The sequence below is a fragment of the Zea mays genome, chromosome 1, assembly GCF_902167145.1.
Source record: "Zea mays cultivar B73 chromosome 1, Zm-B73-REFERENCE-NAM-5.0, whole genome shotgun sequence".
NCBI lineage: Eukaryota > Viridiplantae > Streptophyta > Magnoliopsida > Poales > Poaceae > Zea > Zea mays.
This window is the reverse complement of record NC_050096.1, coordinates 197,002,123-197,009,309: the sequence shown is the minus strand read 5'-3', so window position 1 is coordinate 197,009,309 and position 7,187 is coordinate 197,002,123. Positions and strand designations below refer to the sequence as shown.

The 7,187-nt window shown below is 40.2% G+C and overlaps 1 pseudogene; it reads left to right on the top strand.

Moving 5' to 3' along the window:
• Positions 1-1,501: 1,501 nt before the first annotated feature.
• LOC118473128 (uncharacterized) lies at positions 1,502-6,555 on the top strand (annotated as a pseudogene).
• Positions 6,556-7,187: the final 632 nt, after the last annotated feature.

Below are 7,187 nucleotides of genomic sequence, written 5' to 3'. Positions count from 1 at the left end.
AAGCTCACAGTCACGCAAAAGTTCATGAACGCGCTCCTCATGGTCCAGGAGCGCGGATGAGACTGTTGCTTCCGGATCTCCGTGGACGTCTGCCACTTGCAGGACATCCTTGACGACCGAAGCGGCCATGAAGGAAGCAGAGGTATAAACAACAAGCCCTTCAAAACTTGCTTTAGGACACTAGGACGGCGACAATGCATCCCTTCAATGTTTTTATGTCAAGCCTGACACCCAAACAAAATTTTAGTTAGTTGCAGAGTGTTCTGTAAGGCAATTGATCTTCATAGTTGTTTAGTTTTAAACATCTAAATTTTAGCTGCATCTTGTTCCTTAATGGTTAGCTGTTTTCTTCTCACAAAGCTCATATTAGTTGTTAAGGGTTCTATAAAATCCTTTGTTGTTTACGGTATGAAGTTTAACCGTGAACTTAGTTGTTCTCTTCCCTCCAGTAGAATACGTTTGTCTTTTGCTAATGTTATTGGTGCTTTATCTTCTGATGGACAACATATACCTTACCAGAACCATAAGTTAACAATGCTTATGAGTGATTATCTAATGTGGATTGTCTGCAAAAAAGGTACTATACTTTAATCAGCTGTTTGTCTTTTCATTATGATTATATAATGTGGATTGTGTGCAAAAAAAGGTACTACACTTTAATCAGTCGTTTGTCTTTTCATTATTCCAATCTTTATTTTAATAGGTTGCATTTCTAGTTTTTATTCAGTTCTAATTACAAGATGATCATGATGCATATGTTCCTCTATTTTTTACAGACTACAACGATGTAGAGCATGTGGCTAAATAATATAACATAAATCACACCTAACTAAATCATCAAGGATACTTGTTTGTGTTACAGATAGATGGAAACCCATATAGTCTCTGTAACCTAACTGAATGGGTTTGCATACGCTTGTTTTTTTTCCTTTTTTGGGTTGCCAGGCTCACTAAAACTGTTAAGTAGGTGCCTGATTGTTGTGGTGACCTAACTGATTGTTGTGGTGACCAATAAGTAGGTTGCCAGGCTCACTAAACCCACCACCTTCAACCATCGTGGCTTCCCTGATGAGGGCGACAGGACCGCTGCGAGGACCCGACGCGCTGGATGTGCGCCCTCCTTTGCGTCCTCGACCGTCGCGTTTGTGCACCCCGATGTAAAGACGGAGAGAGGGTTCGCGGCGCTGTACACGAACAAGAGCTAGGCTGCCGCTTCTGCAGGTACTCATCGCGGGAGCAGGTGCTGGGCAAGGTGCACAAGCTGGTGGAGCTGTACTACACGCGAGGCGAGCAGGTGAGCATGACGGTCAAGGGCCATAGTGTGGGCAGCGTGCTGGCGCCTGGCGATGATGTGTGCCTTGTCTGCATTTGCCGCTAGCTGCCGAGCCCTTGCTTCTTGACTGCACCGCCATCGAGTGGAGAAGGAGAGATGGACTCGGACTAGCGCAAGGCGGCAAGCTAAAGCTCTTCATAAGTGGCATCTCCTGGGAAACGATCAACGATGGACAAGAAGCTGAGCGAGCACTTCTCTGCCTACGACAAGGTAACGCAAGAAGCCATCATGCACGACGAGATAATAAATGTCATGTATGATTTGTTCTTTCCCTCGTAATACTGTCGGTCTGTCTTGTTGCTGGTTCATTCTTTGATTGATGTTCTGTTTGTTACTGTTATCTGGTCTGATTTATAAATGAACGGCTTGTTTTAAAACATCTATGCATTGATGCCTAATTATTTATGTTCAGATCTTATTTGAGGGGGCATTCAAATTCAGATTGTGAGATGTGAAGCAAGAACTTCCATTTTGTCAACCATTTGTCTGTAAGTGGACTTTGCTCCCCTATTGGGTTTGTTTGTGCAAACCATGACATCTGGTGGTGAGTGGTGATGCAGCTCGGCTTCATGCTGATCGCGCTGATTTGGGAGTTCGATTTTTTCATCGTTCATGATCCTGGTCATTGCCATCCTCAACGATGGTGAATAGCTCAGACTCGAAATAACCTAGATATTCCACATCATGGCACCATTAGCAAGCTGAAGTAACTGGACAATGGAACTTTTGATGAAAAATTGCAGACACGATCTCTACATCTAGACAACTGGAAGCTAAGCGAGATCTCGTCGCTGGTGTCGTCTACGGCACCGACTTCTTCACGGTAAACAAAGCTAGCACAAACTTCAATCTCCTCCTGCTAGTAACAAGATAAGATACAAGCTAGGATGTTGAGGAACTTTTCTTTCTTTGTTTGCATTGATCCAACAAAACCCGTTTGGCGTGAGGTCGCTACATGACAGTCGAGACAAGACGATGTCGGCTCTGTACCTACAGGTGAGCATTATCAGCAGACACTCATCTTCGTGACGCGCTCCCACCACTTGTGCTTCACGGAGTGCCCCAGGTTCCTCCTCTATGTCGCCCTCATCTCTGTCATGTCGTGCATAAGGCGGCTGTAAAGTGTCAACATCTAGGCTCGAGGGTATGCATATTTATTTCTTTTGAAAGCTCTATGAAAATTTATGATAGATGGGCTATAGAAAGCCACCAGAAACTGTGACATCATATCATTTAAATTGATATTTCAGTCTGCAGCAATTAGTATTTAGTTCTCTCATTCATCAAGCTAATTTTTATTTTACAGAAGAGGAAAATTCAAGACAGTAGAGGAATCTTAATTGGACAGATTGTAAGTCCATGTGCCTGGTGTTTCATTCTGTGCCTATACCCATTCGTCTTCTCAAGTATAAGGCTATTGATTTGTTATAATCTATTTGACTGCTACTTATGTCTACAAATTGTAGCTAATTTAATTCCAACCAACTATTGTGAAACAAAATCCATGTAATGACCATTTACTGCTATACTATGTCATGTTTTGAGGTTTTTTATTGGCAAAATGAATTCACCTCATCCCTGGTTAGCATTAGAAAGTTGAAGCAAACATCAAGTTTGTGCTTGTTTGACACAGTTCACAAGTTCTGAACCTTTTTGCAATTTTTCTTTAATATTCTACTCCATGCGTCCCAATTTATAAATTGTTTTAGCTTGTTTATTTTCCCCTAAATGGTCAGCAAGTTTCAGTTTTGTTCACAAATTCAGCAGCGTTTGATTTTAGCCACAGCTGGAGAACCCCAGAATCTTGGATCTGTTTTTGCACTGTTTTCACTGATACAATCTTGCTACCTTTTAGTTGCATAAATTACAGTTTACAGAGGTTTATTTTCATAAATCCTGCTAACAAAACTTCTTTCTTTCGATAGGAGTAGGATCATATCCATTCCAGTATGGTTTATTAGACACAGTGAATTAGCTATTTAGCATTTATTAGTTTCAAGTATTCAAGTGATGTAACTTAAAACTTCACTTGAAGCCAAAATATGCAAGAGGCCAATAAAAATGTTCTGATAATAGCGACAGGGTTGCCATTTTATTTTCTCAGAGTTAATCCCAAGCAGTGCAGACTCTCAAGCATCAGGGTTGCCTTTTCTTCTTGTTCCCAAAAGTATGGAGCATTTGTCTTTTACAACCTCGTGTTGCTTCTAGTTTACTGTCTTTCCATGAATTATGTCTAGCTTTGAACTTGGGAAAATTACAGAGTAATATTTTATTGCTGAACCTAGACATTTATGTGGTCCATTTATGGATATGTAGTTCTTTGTTGAGCAATTAAAAAACATTATGTAATTCTTATTTTCTCACATTCATATTCATTAATCTCAAGGGATGTTTCGATCCCTTTTTAGCAGCATACAAAGTGACATTGCTGAGTGATTTCCTCCTCTTATGTCTGGTTACCACTTATGACAGGTTATCATATAGAACAGAAGCTTCATTTGTTGTAGTAACTACCTTGCTATTCATTTAAAGTTTGTTGGTTCATGTGTATCTAACTGTCGGTTATTCCTCACATTTTCAGCTGGAATTTCTGCATGCAGCAAACTTTCAATGATAGGATGCATAGCAAAAGGTTTTTATTGTTGGATTGCAGAATTATGGAGTGTTTGCTGTAGAGAGTTATGTTTTCAAGTCTATCAAGGAGTTGACCGAAAAAGGCAATGCTACCAGTAGTAGCACATCCAGTGCAAATTAAGGGTCCTCAAGGTCTCGTGCCATTCTTCACATCATCAATTATAGGTGAGCCAGATGATGATGAGCATCTAATTAATCTATTCAGTAAGAATTGTAAACCTGAAGGGTAACTATTTGTGTTGACAATATATATTGTTAGGATGCTTTCGTTAGTTTAGTTTGTCACTGATTATATCCTTATATTGATTTTATCTTTGTCGTTGACTTGCTCAGGTTGTCGATGGCTAGGACCTCTTTCAAAATGGAGCATGACCTCAGTAAATTTGGGTACTTTTCAAGATGGAGATCTCTTACCAAATACTCAAACCACCATGGCAAAGAAAGGCCAATATGTAAAAGTCAAGGTATAGTGAGAATATTTGTTAGTTACATTGAAAATTGTCTTGCTTCTCCACTTCAACTTTTCTTTGGGAGTTACACAAATGATTATTCTTAAATTTGTATAACACCTTCAATTTTTTAGTAGTTAAGTTAGCTACTAGCTTGTGCTCTAAATTTGTGCTATTCTTAAATGAGCAAAGCATGTATGCACCTTTTGACTTTTGGCTTTTATTAATATGGTACAAATGGTATTTGCAGCTACTCTTAGGCTAAATCTTGATATTTTTCATTGTAGAAACTGGCACTGCTCTAAACCGAGCCAGTGTTGAACAGCTGAAGATGTCATCCCCCATCCTTCCTCTTCCAAAACAACATACACAGGAAAAGAAAAGGAAAAAAAATACTATTTAGAAGCAAGGTCAGGTGATTGCTGCCTTATATCAGTTGAACCTACAAGAATGTTCTTTCCTTATTTCTTTTCTATGTAATTCCGTGGATGATAGGAAACAATGTATTTAAGTGTTAGTATCACAGTTAGGTATATTTCAAGGTGCCCGTAGACTGTATTTAGCTGAACATACTAGATGCGTCCTAATACTTGCATTGAAGTTATTGGGCACTCAGTTGCATGGTGTAATCTATTCTAGCTGTTAATATTTTAAAGGGAGATCTTCCTTTTGTGATTAATACTTTGATTTGATAATATTTGACCATGCCTTGGATTACTGTACATTGTTCCTTCTGTTGGTGGGGGTAAGGTAGCCTAAAACTACAGTGATAGTTATCATTCTGAGTTACACCATACTTAGCAACTATTTATATATCGAGTTATTTTCTCGCTGGTGCTAAGTAACAAATGTTTGATCTCATCATTTTTCTTATTTTAACTAAACCACCCTAAATTCCAATTATTAAACTTTGACTCTATAAGTTCACCCTAACCTTGTAAAAGTTATTAGAGTTGTGTGTGCTTTCATTGAACTCTCTCCTTTTTTACGCCAACTAAACAACATCTCTTTTGATTCTGTATTTGGTTTGCAAGGTTTGGTTGACATGAACAAACCTCCTGAAATGATATCTGGCAATATGAAGGTAGGTAGGTGGATTACTAGGGATTGTCTCAAAGTGCCTATTTGACGGGTCACATCAAACTGTCGTTGATGCTTATGTTTTTATGCAGCCATGTGTGTGTGTATTCTGAACTGTTTGTGAGGTTTGCATGGATGGTACATCCCCGAAATAATTGTAGCAGAAGGAAGCAGAATTACAGTAAACCATATCACAATCCTACGTCAATTGTTCTTGTTTTTTCCTGCCATTATATGGGAAATGAAACAAACTGTGAGTAGGTCTTACCTAATTCTTAAATCCTGGCAGGGTCAGCAAACTCGTTTGAAAGAAAAGACCTGGAAAGGGAACTCTTGGCCAAGCTTTTGGTGTACTTGTGCACAGCTCAAGAGCACTTGCTGAGCCAGAGACAGCTACTCCAGGTATATGGTCCATATATTTTGCACATAACTGAACTTTTTTCAATAGTTGGTGACTTGGTTCAAAGTCTCCATTGACCATCTATCTTCTTTGCCAGGTTCCAACATGTTCTATCTACCTTGGAGGATGCCGTGACCGATGCGCCAAAAGCGACCAAGTTCTTGGGCCAAATATTTGCTAGAGTCGTACTGGAAGATGGGATCTCGCTGACGGAGGGAGGAGGGCTCCTACAGGAGTGGGATGGCAGGGAAGAGCCAGCAGGACAGCATGGCCTGGAGGACAGCCTCGCATCCGAGGATCTAGGGAGCATGCTGGAGTCCATCAGAGTAGAGAGGGCCAAATATTCATTGATGTGCTTTCAGTTCCCTGTTGGACGTATCCACCGTCAGTTGAAGCAGATGACTCAGGCAAATGGTTGTGTTGGTGCCACCGCAGCCGTCTACTCAGTTGCCATCCTAGAGTACTTGACTGTCGAGGTTCTGGAGCTGGCTGGGAATGCATGCAAGGATCTGAAGGTGAAGCGTATCACCCCTCGCCATTTGTAGCTAGCCATTTGTGGAGACGAGGAGCTGGACACCCTCATCAAGGGCACCATCGTAGGCGGAGGTGTCATACCACACATTCACAAGTCCCTGATCAACAAGTCATCCAAGGAGTGAAGACTAGGGGGATGTGCATCTTTAGTTTAAACTGGACTTCTGTGCGCTCCTGGGCGAGTCCTTGTTGTCCTGTAGGTTTTAGTTGAGCTGTCAGGTTAGAGCTCCTCTATGTAACGCTTGCCTGGTACTGCTTCATCAGTTATTTGGTTATTGTGTTTGTGTTGAGTTGTTAACTTCAGGGGTGCAAACCTGGATGCTTATTTAGTTATGTGACTACTGCTATTCGGTTTATGTTGTGGTTTATTTTTATTTTTACATTCTTTTGTAGCTGCAATTATACTTATAATATGTTGTTGGTAGCCCTATGGGGTGCTGGGGGCTCAGATTTATCATCTAAAGCAAAGAATTATTGTGCTATTCGGTTTATGTTGTGGTTTATTTTTATTTTTACATTTTTTGTAGCTGCAATTATACTTATAATATGTTGTTGGTAGCCCTGTGGGGTGCTGAGGGCTCAGATTTATCATCTAAAGCAAAGAATTACTGAAGTATGTACCTGTAGCTTTTTGGTTCTTATAATTGCTTAGGGCTGTTACCTTTTTTGGTTACAGATATACTGCTCTATTTGATTTTTTTCATTGAACTTCAAGAGAGTGCGTTTAGAGTTATTGCGGATAACTATGTCACGATTG